The following is a 13,205-nucleotide window of genomic DNA, read 5'->3' on the forward strand; positions in this document are numbered from 1 at the left end:
ATGGGAAATCACGAATTGGTGACCAATTGGATCTTGGATCTGAGGAAAAAAACTCCAGCGTCAGAGGGAACTCTCGAAGTTTTGCCCGGAGCAAACGGAAGGGTGGCGTTGCCATCGCCTAAAATGGGAAAATGGCAGGTGTCATAGGTTGCAGGGGAAGGTTGGAGACCAGTTGAGTGCCCAGGAGCCTTCCTGGAAAGAGTTTCCCATCCAGCCCTTCTCGGATTCCGCATCCGTCTGATTCCTTATGATGTTGAGGGTGCCGGGGTCTGGGTCCTTTATGATGCAGAGGGTGCCCCCGTCTCACCCCGGGTGCCTCCCCGCTCCCGCCTCCTCCTGGCAACCTGGTGCGCGGCTCCTGACCTGGCGACCCGCGACCATCTTGTCAGTTGCTGCCGCCTCGCAAAGGCGCATCTCTAGGCCAGTGGTGAGCTGCGGCCGGGTGGCTGCAACTTGCTCCAGGACTCAGGACTCGTGGCCTTGGTGTCCCTCGCGAAGGCCTCGGTGTGTCTCCTGCAGGCTCTTTTTTTTGAAGAAAGCAGGGAGGGAACGGCCTTGTGAGACGACTCCAGGAGCAAAGAGCGATCCTCACAAGGCCCAAGTCCTCCCAGAGCACAGGAAACTGTCGCTACAGACCGAAGAAGGGAGAGAAAGCATTCTTTCGTATCTTCCTGGTGGTCTAGTGGCTGGGATTCGGCGCTCGAAGCGCCGCGGCCCGGGTTCGATTCCCGGTCACGGAACTGTTTTGCACTGGCCGCCCTCCCGCAGAAATCTTCCTTTACTACGCTGTCTGCCGGCCTGCTCCAAGGGCCAGATGTAGAATAGCCTCCACAGCGAGGGGCAAACCCGGACGAAGGAGGGCAAGTCGTGGTGGGCCGGCCACCTCTCACGTTTATCTCCGTGTCTGTCAACCGCAGAAACGGCTTTAGAGAGCGACTGAGCGTCTCGCTCAGTTTTACACAGCCGTGCAGAGAGGCCAGTCCCCGTGGAGCAGCACCTAATAAGCCCACCCTCTTTGCCGTCGGCGCCCCGGAGGCGCCTATCGGGCTGAGCTGCGAATAACTAAGAGAGAGGCTAAGCCAAGTCATGGCGTTTGTGCGTGCCCTGGACATGGGCACCGGTCAGTCAGCGGAGCCTCCTCACCTCCGTTCGCAGCTAAAGTGCTGGTTAGGCCTTCGGAAGAGGCGACCGGAGGCGATGCCCGCGAAGTTGGGAAGGGGGTGAGCGGCGGGTGAGGTCCGCAAGGGCGGTCCCGTTTGCTGATTGAGCGGTAGAGGGAGGCGATGTTCGCTGACCCAACAAAGACAGCAGGTGGAGTAGGTACAAATGGAAAACTGTTGCCGGTGCCCTAAGCAGAATGCAGGTGTAAAAATCAGAACTAGGACGCCGAAGCGATGGTACAATGTCAAATCCCACAATATCTACACTCTACCAAGCACTTGCGCACGCTCCCCCTTTTCCATTCAGTATTCCCAAGAGGGGTTCGGAAGAATCCCGCGTCCACTGTAAGCTCAGGGGAGAGCGGGAGCCAGGGAGGTGAAGTGCACGGACTGGGCAGAGACGGCGGGCAGAACCGCGGGGGTGAGAGAGCGCGGTGGTTGCGGGGCGGGAGCCGCTGCTGAAAGGCGGCCTGGGTTGTGGTGTGGGGTGACTGTCGGTGGAATCTTTGGCAGAGAGTGGTTTGGAAGAATGGCGAGGGGGGGCAGTGGGTAGGGTGGTGACCCTGAGCTTCCGGCCAGGGCGAGGACGCTGTGCTCTCTCTGCAGGGCATGCGCTTATTCCCACTTACCTGGCAGGAAAGAGACCGTGGTCACGAAGGGGGTTCTCCCAGAGTGAAGCTTCTTCATCGCACTCTAGGGCTACTGATCTCTGTGATTTCTTCAATGTAGGAAACGGTGTTTGTGCTAGAAGAGGGCTGCGCTCTTTACCTAACATAACGGGGTTCAAAACTTACATCGCCTCACGCCTACACGAAAACGTTTACGTGGCTTCTTTGTCTCTTTTTTTTTTTCTGTCCCAAAGTCGCCTCATCCTCACACCCCCTCATTTTTTTCTTCCACACTCGAGAGTGTCTCTCCGTCTCATTAAAAGCTCCACCAAATATTTGAAATATCTCAACCAGAGAGACTGCAATGAATACATTATTTCTTTTTTTTTATTATTATACTTTAGGTTTTAGGGTACATGTGCACAATGTGCAGGTTTGTTACATATGTATCCATGTGCCACGTTGATATCCTGCACCCATTAACTCGTCATTTAGCATTAGGTATATCTCCTAATGCTGATGAATACATTATTTCATTCGTGGAAGCTACAGACCAGCTAGGTTGAGAGTTGCTTGATATTTTCCGCTAAACGGTGAGGCATAGAGCACTTCGAAGGTTTCTCTTTGGGCCGTTGTTTGTGTACTATTGGGTTTCCTGGTAAACCCTGCTTTCTGGCTTTCTGGCTGCAGATAAAGGCCGCAGCTGGTGCAGGAATTAAAAGCAAACCAAAAGACACGTGGGTTCGCCCCAGTGGGTCCAAGATAGAGTCTGACTGTACCAGGATTCGGATTAGAACAGAGGTTGCTGCAGGCACAAGGCAGGATACTAACCACTATAGAATCCCAATGCGCCCCACACCTACTGCCCGTCGTTTTGCTTCCCCACCCCTCTTTTATTTATTTATGCATTGTTTTTTGAGAGACAGAATTTCGCTTTGTCGCCCAGGCTGGAGGGCAGTGGCGTGATCTCGGCTCACTGCTACCTCTGCCTCTCAGGTTCAAGCGATTCTCCTGCCTCAGCCTCCCAAGTAGCTGGGACTACAAGCGTGAGCCACCACACCCAGCTAATTTTTGTATTTTTAGTAGAGGCGGGATTTCACCATGTTGGCCCGGCTGGTCTCGAACTCCTGACTTCAAGTGAGTGATCCACCCACCTCGGCCTCCCAAAGTGCTTGGATTACAGGCGTGAGCCACTGCGCCCTGTCCCCCATTTTTTTTTTTTTAATGTAAAAACATTTATGCGATTTTTACTTCTTTATTCTTGGGCAGCTACAGGTTCTTGTGATTTTCCCTCACGTGTACTCCTCGCCGTTCTGATACGTGTCCCATCTTCTCTGCATCCAGCTGGTGCCCTCTGCACCGGCATCCCGGGCTGTCCCATTGTCTCGTCCTGGTCTCCCCTGCTTCTTCTCCCTCCTTCTTTTCAGGTTTTTCCTTTTGACTCCCCTGCTTCTTTCCCGCTCCCGCCCCACCAACCCCATCTACTGAAGCCGAGTTGAGTGACGGGAGAGCAAGCGGAGCAGATGATTGCCTGAAGGCGGCGCAAAAAAACAGAAAGAGCTACCATGAGAGCCGTCGGGGCGTTCAGCTTCCCTTGGGCTCTACTAGGCTCAGGCTGGGGTCGCAGATCCAGGCATTTCCAGAGGCACTGGCTTCTGAATCAGGCGAGGGTCAACGCAGGGTGAAGGCCATTCGGCCGCCCTTCTGGTTTCAGAGTCAGGCAATGCACGCGTTTCTAACGTGCAACAACACGATTAGTCGACTCAGCCTCTCTGGTTTTCCAAAGCTTTGTAGTCTGCACACTTGTCCTGCAGAAAGCGAATGGCAACCCCTAGAGTTTAGTGATTGCTTAATCTATGTTGAAATGAAAGCGACTAACTGAGGTTATCCCCGTGGCGCAATCAGTTAGCGCGTTCGGCTGTGAACTGGAAAGTTGGTGGTTCGATCCTACCCAGGGATGTGCTTTTAAATGTTGGTAGTTGTGGTCAGGCGGTTCGAGCCTACCGAGGGATGTGCTTTTAAATGTTGGTAGTTGTGGTCAGGCGCGGTGGCTCACGCCTATTAATCCCAACACTTTGAGAGGCGGACATAGGGGAAGCCTTGCCTGAGCTCAGTTCAAGACCAGTGAGAATCCTATCTCATTAAAAAAAAACCAAAAAACAAATTGCAGTTGTTTCTCCTTAGGCCTATCACTGTATTTAAAAAGTGGGAGATTGCTCGCTTGTGTCTTGTGCATCCTATGAGGACACAAAGCAAAAGGTCCCCCTCCGAGCCTCCTATAAAATAAGATCCCTCCAGAACAAACTAGGTTGTATTTATGGGAACCCGAAAGTATATGAAGAAAGAAACTTCAAAAATTCTGCCTTGCTTTCCACAAAAATTAACCCAACACAGTCTGCCTTCAAGTGGTATCATACTTCTTCACATTACTCCTTTCCCTGCCTTTATGCTACTGTCATGCATTTTACTTTACACGTGTTATAAACCTTACAATCCATCTTTATTACTTTTGTTTAAAGAGTCAGATGTGTTTGTTTGTTTGTTTGTTTTGTTGTTGTTTTTAAGATGAGTCTCGTTCTATCAGATAAGCTGGAGTGCAGTGGCACAATCTTGGCTCACTGCAACCTCTGCTTCCCGGGTTCAAGCGATTCTCCTGACTCAGACTCCTGAGTAGCAGAGATTACAGGCGTGGGCCACCACACCGGACTAATTTTTGTATTTTTAGTAGAGAGAGGGGTTCACCATATTGGCCAAGCTGGTCTCAAACACCTGACCTCAAGTGATCTGCCTGCCTCAGCTTCCCAAAGTGCTGGGATTACAGGCGTGAGCCAGCACGCCCAGCTAAACAGTTAGATGTTAAAATTATATATTTGCCTATGTAGATGTCATTTCTAGTGTTTTTTTTTTTTTTTTTTTTTTTTTTTTTGTACAACCAGATTGTCATCCGATGTCACTTTCATTCTGCCTGGAGGACTCCTTTAACTTTTTTTTTTTGTAGTGATGGCTGGTGGTAGTGAATTTTCAGCTTTTGTAGAATTTCACATTGACTTTTCCCCTCAGTGTGGTTTTTTTTTTTTTTTTTTTTTATGCGGAGTCTTGCTCTGTCGCCCAGGCTGGAGTGCAGTGGCACGATCTTGGCTCACTGCAAGTTCTGCCTCCCAGGTTCACTCCATTCTCCTGCCTCAGGCTCCCGATTAGCTGGGACTAGAGGCGCCCACCACCACATCCAGCTAATTTATATATATATATATATATATATATATATTTTTTTTTTTTAGTAAAGACGGGGTCTCGCTGTTTTAGCCAGGATGGTCTCGATCTCCTGACCTCGTGATCCACCCGCCTAGGCCTCCCAAAGTGCTGGGATTACAGGCGTGAGCCACCGTGCCTGGCCTCCCCTCAGTGCTTTTAAGATGTTGCTCCACTGCCTTCTCACTTGAATGGCATGTACGATGATTTTTTTCTTCTGATTTTGAGAGTTTTCAATAAGTTTGAGCAATTCATTTATGAAGTGCCTACTAGATATGGTTTTCTTCAGGTTTCTTGTGCTTGGGGTTTATTCAGCTCCTTGGCTCAGTAGGTTAACAATTTTCACTACGATTGAAAAATGTCATTGTTTCTTAAATATATTTTTCTTCTTCCCCAGTCTTTTTGGGGACTACAATTACTTGTCTATTAGGTGGATTAAACTTGCACTATCATTCACCGATGCTCTGTTCATTAAAAAAAAAAAATTGTTACCGTGGGTTGTATTTTAGATATTTCAATCATTCGAGGCTTTGTGTTTCTTTTTCTTTCTTTTTTTTTTTTTTTTTTTTTGAGACAGAGTCTCACTCTGTCGCCCAGGCTGGAGTGCAGTGGCACGATCTGGGCTCACTGCAAGCTCCACCTCCTGAGTTCATGCCATTCTCCTGTCTCAGCCTCCGGAGTAGCTGGGACTACAAGCGCCCGCCACGACGCCCGGCTAATTTTTTCTGTTTTTTAGTAGAGACAGGGTTTCACCGTGTTAGCCAAGATGGTCTCGATCTCCTGACTTCGTGATCCACCTGCCTCGGCCTCCCAAAGTGCTGGGATTACAGGCCTGAGCCACCGTGCCCGGCGGCTTTGTGTTTCATAATCTTTTTTTCTGCAGTGTCTAATCTGCTGTTAATTGCATCCAGTGAATTTTTTATCTCAGATGTTGTAGTTTTTAATCTCCAAAGTTTGATTCTGACCATTTTTATATGTTTGATACCTGTGCTTAATTCTTTGGACCCATAGAATATTGTCATAATAACGGTTTTAAAGTCCTCTCTTTTCTTTTCTTTTCTTTTTTTAGACGGAGTCTCACTCTTGTTGCCTAGGCTGGAGTGCAATGGCACGATCTCAGCTCACTGCAACATCTACCTCTTGGGTTTAAGCAATTCTCCTGCCTCAGCCTCCGGAGGAGCTGGGATTACAGGCATGCACCACCACGCCTGGCTAATTTTTGTATTTTTACTGGAGACAGGGTTTCATCATGTTGATGATGAAAGGTCCCAAACCTGGGAGCTTTCACATGTGAAGCGAACATGTAATCACTACACTACAGAAACCCCTCACGGTTCCTGGCACAAGACATATTCCTGAAATGTTACCATCTGCTGTTTTTAACTACTAGAGTTTCCAATATAAGAAATTCGACTGCTTTTCAAAATTTGAGTGAAAAATACGCCAGGAAACACAATCCCTCAGGCAGACAGGGTGAACCCTCATTTATGGTTCCACGCCTAGCCCCGAAGCCAAGACCCTAGGGACCCCCAATCTGACTTCGGGATCCCGCATCTCATGCAGGGTTTCCAGGAACTGAGTGCCCGTGTGTGGGATTCTCCCGGCTGACTCTCTGGCTCCCAGAAGCATCAGGAGTTGGTGGAGCCATGAGTGTGCTGTGCCACACAGGAGTGTGGACGCCGCCCCTGCAGGGCTGCTGACTGCCCTTCGGGGGCCTTTTCCCCGGCTCTGGCCGTTAGGGCTCTTGGCTCTTGACAGGCGATCACGCTTCGGGTCCTCCCAGGAACCATAGGACCCTCCCTGCCTGCCCTTCCCCCAGACTGAAGGGCCTGACCCACACGCTCTTTCCTTGCTAGCCCTTTAGCCTCAGCACCTCGAATCTTCCAAAGGGCATCCTTCACTGCCACTCTCGCTTAGTCTATTCGACTCAATTTAAGCTATATTTATCCACACGTTGAAGTTTTAGCAGGTACTATAGCAAAGGCTGTGTCTCAAGGCATTTCACTGTTTGAAAATATAGAACATCCAGCCCAGGCCAAAGTGTGCTTCTTGGCCTGCATTGAATTCGTTTGAAAACCAGGGCATGAAGTTTATAAAACACAAGTGTTTCAGAGCCATCACCACTGAAGGACACAGGAGCAGCCTATTCAGATTTCATGATCACAGGATCTCCACCTCCATGTTGAGATTTTTTTTAAGGGCAGTTTTATTGCATTCTTTCATAACACTTGAAACTTTTTATTTGCCTTTTTAGTCTTCCTACTCAACAGGTCTTGAAGTGAATTATAACAAAGAGGTAAGGGCAGTTTTCAGAGAAAGGCAGTGTCTGTGAAGTTTTCAAGTTTGACTCACAGCAAAAGGTCAACAGGCAGAATTTCCTTTTGCTGAAAGATGTTAATGTTGTTTCTAAGGTGTTCTTTAGACATGAGTGTAAAAACAAATTTGGGGAAGAAAGTGCCATTTTCTCCAGCAGTTGCTTTTCTTACTGCAGTGGTTACCATGTTTCCTTCACATCCAAAGTTCAAATGCTCCCACCCTGGGGAAAGTGACAAAATGTTTGCTGGATGCCAGGCTGCAGTGTCCAGCTTTGTTCTGCTTTGGCTCAGACTGGAGACTGGGACTGGACTGTACTATGTCTCCCTCACTAGAGACTGGGAGCCCAGTTCCGGATGAGGCAGGCATCATGGTAACTTTTGATTAGGCAATTTTGTGACATCTTTTTCTGCTTTCTTCCCTCTGAAATCTCTCTCTCTCCCTCCGCACTGACCCAGAGTAGAGGATTCACTGTCTTTCTGACTCAGAACATTTTGGGGTCCTTCCTGGACAGAAAAAAAAAAGGCAATTGCCCTTTTACCGTACAGGAGCAGAAAGGGCTGCAGGTATCTGGAGACCCACAAACTCACTTCGTGGGCCACTGCATATCTGTGCCTTGCAGGATCCTAGCATACCCAAAACTGTGCAGCTTGAAGCTTCTCTGCCCACTGAACAGGAAGTATGGGGTTCCTAACTATTCAAGATGAGCCACACAGAGAGGTCTTAAACATGTCTCTGGACCTTGAACACAGGCCAGAAAGAGGCTTGAAGGTGAGGGCAGAGCCAAGAAAGGGTGGAAAGACAGGCCAACCCACTCTCCCAAGGGTACCTTCTTCAGGACAGTGATTTACTCTAATTTAGTGATCAGTAAAGGAGAGGATTGCGTAGAGCAATGTCCGTACTTGAAAACATGAATTCCTACCTAGATGTGGAGTCCGAGTAAAATATCGGCATCAAAAAGAACTCTGGTTGGCTGGGCAAGGTGTCTCATGCCTGTAGTCCCAGCACTTTGAGAAGCCTAGGCAGGCTGATCCCTTGAGCTCAGGAGTTTGAGACCATTTTGGGCAAAATGGCAAAACCCTGTCTCTGTGGCGGCACACCTGTGGTCCCAGCTACTCCAGAGGCTAACGTGGGAGAATCAATTGAGCCCTGGTGTTTGAGGCTGCAGTGAGCCACGATCACGCCACTGCACTCCAGCCTGAGTGACAGAGCAAGACCCTATCTTAAAACAATCAAAAACCTGTGATTGTTTTTCTCTGCATATTGCAAGGATGAGAACAAACAGTTCCAACTAAGATGGAAACGGTGCAGATGCGAAAGGTTTTAGGGGGAAACCTCTGGTGTTCTGTCAGGGACCCCGGGCCTTTCTTGAAAGAAATTTCGTCCAGGCTGTCTGGTTTCCTGCTTGTGTCTCAGGCCTGCTGCTGGTGGTCCCAGGGGCTGAGTGCTTAGCCCCTTCTCAGCTTGGGTGCCTCCCCTTTTGCCTTCTCCCAGCAACCTGGTCCACTGCCATCTCTCCAGAGCCATGCTGTCACCTCGAAAAGGGGCATCTCTAGATCAGTTTTTTTCATTAAATTGGAATATGAATATATTTATTAGGATGCTCACAAAATAAATGAGACATTAATTAGCACTCTCCTCATATAATAAAGAATACATATGACCCACACTGTGGCAAGAAACAGGGATAAGGGCTATCAGAGCTGGGACTAAGTGGCCACTGAAGAAATCTCGATTCACCAGAGAGAAGTTGTTTCCTTGGATTCCATCATCTCTGCTCTAGCTACCAGCCAGGTCTCCACAACCTTCCCAGAATCCTTCATTCCAGCACCAGTTCATGTTCTTTGCCCTGGCCACTCCTGACTCTTTCAAGACCTGAGTCCACTTTCCCATGTCTCACTCACCCACCTCTGAAATCTTGCAGCACATCTCTTTGGTATGCTGCTGCCCTGCCGCCATCAGGGGCACAATTGTCAGGTGGAGGAAGAACATACATACCGAAAGCAAACAGTAGGGCTACATTAGTAAATGACACTTGGACATAAACCAAAGAACCTCACAGAAAACATGCTTCCTCCCAAAATGATACATAATCCCCTAGAAGTAAAGAAAACCCCTCAATCACTTTAACACGTATGAATGATTCTGTATGCCAGGCACAGGGGATATATAGTGGATGGTATTTACTTCCATTGTACCCTGCACACAGTAGAAAATTAGTGACTGGAAGACTGGAAGCTAGAACCAGGTCTGTATCCCCACTCCCATCAGGTTCTCCTGGCCCTTCCTGCCTTTGATGGTGCCGCCACTCTACTTCCTCTGTTCTGAACATTTGTTCATTTTTCAGTAGGGAGGTTAAGAGGATTAAGGATGGCAGAGAAAGGGTGGGCAGGGAGAAGGGGGAAAACAACCCTGCAAAACAGAACAGAAACTATACAAAACCCCAGAAACCAGATTTAGTACTATAATGTTTTATAGCAACAGAAAGTAGCTGAAAATAACCTCAGGGGGAGGAGTCAGCAGAGATTGTGCAGCAGAGGCCACAGGTTTAGACGCCACAAGTTTAGACTAGGAGCCTTTCCATGGACTGCTGAATGGACTGGATCAGCTGTGAGCCTTCTTTGATGGTGTAGGAACAGGTGATGACAGGACTGGAGACCCCACAGGCCCGCCCCAGGGCCTGCCTGGAGTGCGCAAACATTCCAGGCAGGCCCAGCACATTCTTGTCTTCACACAGCAGTGGGAGTGCAGAATGCTCTCTTGCAGCGTGGTGTCTGCAGCCACCACAATGAACTCACAGATGCCTCTGTTGAGGATTTTGATGGCCTGATTGGCTCCTGTCTGAAGCTGCTGGTGGTTCCAGTGGCTCCACACTTCTCAGGGAGCACAGCGGACTTCAGAGCCTCTAGATCAGTTTTGACTTGTGCATCTGGCAGGCTTCATGGGCATTGCAGGCAAGTTCACCTTTTGGAGAAATCTTTGGAAGGCAAGAGGAATGAAAAACACTCGCTCATGTTTCCCTGGTGGTCCAGTGGCTAGGATTCGGCGCTTTCACCGCCGCGGCCCGGGTTCGATTCCCGGTCAGGGAATATAACTTTTGTAAGGTCTCCAAAAGCAGGCTATCTTCCCCCTTGTTACTGGAACTTGCGATGTGTCCCAAGGCCCACTGCAGGAGAGTTTCTGTAGTCTTGGGTGCCAGAAAGCTCTGGTGAAGAAGGGGAGATAATGGCGACCCTCTGCCTGTTTCTCATGTTCCTGACTGAAAACCTTGTTACCTACTCTTTTCTCCCTTGGGCACCCTAGCACTCCTGTTCTTTTCATATCTCCATTTCTCATACAGCAGTACTGACTTCAGAGGTCGACTAAGCAACTTGCTCAAGGTTATACAGCCATGCATTGATCCACACCTGGGTGGGGCTCCTGCCCTATTTGCTGGGTTGTCATTACTGACAGAATGGGTTCTGCATCTGGTAATGGCTGCTTGCTGCTTTCAGAGTAACTGTCCCACAGATAACGCCTATAAACTAGAAAAATTTATTTCCTTTATATATATATATATAAATACAATTTGAAGGTGCTGGAAGACTGAACAAAAGCAGGCAGACATGTGGAAGAATGGCATGTAGTGAGGTTCCCATTTTGCAAACTTTCAGCAGAGCGCTGTTAACTGAAAAACCATACAATTTGTGAGGTTACAGAGGAAAATTTATTCTTATAAATGGTTACAACATGTAAGGTGCTCATCCTGACAGGCTGGGAAATGCAGGAAGCCCAGAAGCAGGCACTTTGAGGGAGGGAGGGGCAAGACAGGAATTTAAGTTGAATGGGTTGGCTTAACATACATATTCAACAAGTTATAGGAGGATTCAGGAATATTTATGAAGGGGGTCCTGATGCATGCTTATTGAACAAACATTCAAGTAATATACAACCTTGTTCACCTTCTTATGGATACTTAGCATTTAAATGCATTACAATTAGGCCCTATACACAAAGGTCTTTTCAGGACACAAAGGCACTCAAATGCACAGATACTGTAAAACTGACAGAACCAGTCCATGGTCGCTGGTCTTCTCATCAGAAGAAAGTTACTGAAATCAATCTCTTGTCAGTCAAGGCTGTAGTTCTGGCTTGTGGAACAGCGGGGTTTGTATCTGCTGAGGGGTGAGCAGCAGGTGCTTCAACACTCCCTATTCTCAAGGCCAGTGCTTGTTTAGCTGCTAGAGAAAAAACCTTATGGCAGTTAGAACATAGTTTATTCTTTGCATGTACGGGGTGTGTGAGTTAATCCTTGCCTGGCGTGGCCCTAAGTCCTATTTATAATTTGGTGTCTTATTGCCATAAAGAGTCTGTTCCGTCAGTCTTATGATCTCTGTGATAACATTAATGTTGGTCAGTTTTGTCTAAACTGCAAAAGGGTGGGAATATAATGAGGCTTGTCTGGCCTCCTATTCCTTCTTGGCCTGGGACTCAGTTTATAAGGTTTGCGTAGGGTCCTGTTGGCCAACGGGGGGTCCATTTAGTCAGTTGGGGGACTTAGGATTTTATTTTTAGTTTATAGAACAAACTTGGCTCCCCCTTACTTGGATTAGCTAAATTACAATACAAAACCAAACTGTCTTCCTAGATTAAAGGAACAGAGGACAAAGTTTTAGACAACCACAGCAGTTGGAACATCAAGGGGTGGAATCTCAGAAAAGAAACAGCACAGTAGGGTGACTACAGCTACCAGCAGTATATTGTACATTTCAAAGGAGCTAAGAAGAGAGAATTTGAAATGTTCCCAACACAAAGAAATGGTAAAATGTTTGAGATGATGGATATCCTAAACATCCTGATTTGATCATTATACATTGTAGGCACGTATCAAAATATCATATGTACTCCCATAAACATGTATAATTATTTTGTATCAATTAGAATATAAAACTTAAAAGAATAATAATAGTAAGCAAAGAGGGCAGGAGAGAACTTTTGGAGGTGGTAAATAGTATTTTTTTTTTTTTTTTTGAGATGGAGTCTCCCTTTGCTGCCCAGGTTGGAGTGCAGTGGTGCGATCTCAGCTCACTGCAACCTCCATCTCCCAGGTTCAAGTGATTCTCGTGTCTCAGCCTCCCGAGTAGTTGAAATTACAGGTGTGCACCACTATGCTGACCAATTTTTGTATTTTTGGTAGAGATGGTGTTTCACCATGTTGGGCAGGCTGGTATCAAACTCCTGACCTCAAGTGATCCACCAACCTGGGCCTCCCAAAGTGCTGGGATTATAGGTGTGAGCCACTGTGCCCAGCTGAATAGTTTTATTGTATACATTGTGGTGATGATTTCTTTTTTTTTTTTGAGACCGAGTCTCACTCTGTTGCCCAGGCTGGAGTGCAGTGGTGCGATCTCCGCTCACTGCAAGCTCTGCCTCCTGGGTTCACATCATTATCCTGCCTCGGCCTCCAAAGTAGCTGGGACTACAGGTGACCACTACCACGCCTGGCTAATTTTTTTTTTGCATGTTTTTAGTAGAGACGGGGTTTCACCGTGTTAGCCAGGATGGTCTCAATCTCCTGATCTCGTGATCCACCCGCCTTGGCCTCCCATAGTGCTGGGATTACAGGCGTGAGCCACTGTGCCCGGCTTGTGGTGATGATTTAATGTGTCTATACTTATTTCCAAACTCAGCAAGTTGTGTTCATTACATATGTACAGCTTTTAGTATACCAGGCATACATCAATAAATTGTTTTAAGAAAAAATAAAGAAAATAAGAAAGCCTTCTTCATAATAGTCCAAGCTAGAAATAACCAAATTATCCATCAACTGTGGTGTATTCACATATTGGAATAACACTCACCAGTAACACCCAAATAAACTAAATACATATAAAAG

At 47.5% G+C, this 13,205-nt stretch overlaps 1 non-coding gene and 2 pseudogenes across 1 annotated transcript; all 3 read left to right on the forward strand.

The window, feature by feature from the left end:
* Positions 1-1,062, forward strand: LOC115837570 (annotated as a pseudogene).
* A 719-nt stretch (positions 1,063-1,781) lies between these two features.
* LOC115837842 lies at positions 1,782-1,926 on the forward strand (annotated as a pseudogene).
* Positions 1,927-10,347: 8,421 nt separating this feature from the next.
* Positions 10,348-10,419, forward strand: TRNAE-UUC. Its single transcript has one exon. It is a non-coding gene; the product is annotated as a tRNA-Glu (tRNA).
* The last annotated feature ends 2,786 nt before the right edge of the window (positions 10,420-13,205 follow it).

The sequence above is a fragment of the Nomascus leucogenys genome, chromosome 12 (assembly GCF_006542625.1).
Source record: "Nomascus leucogenys isolate Asia chromosome 12, Asia_NLE_v1, whole genome shotgun sequence".
In the NCBI taxonomy this organism is placed as follows: Eukaryota; Metazoa; Chordata; class Mammalia; order Primates; family Hylobatidae; genus Nomascus; species Nomascus leucogenys.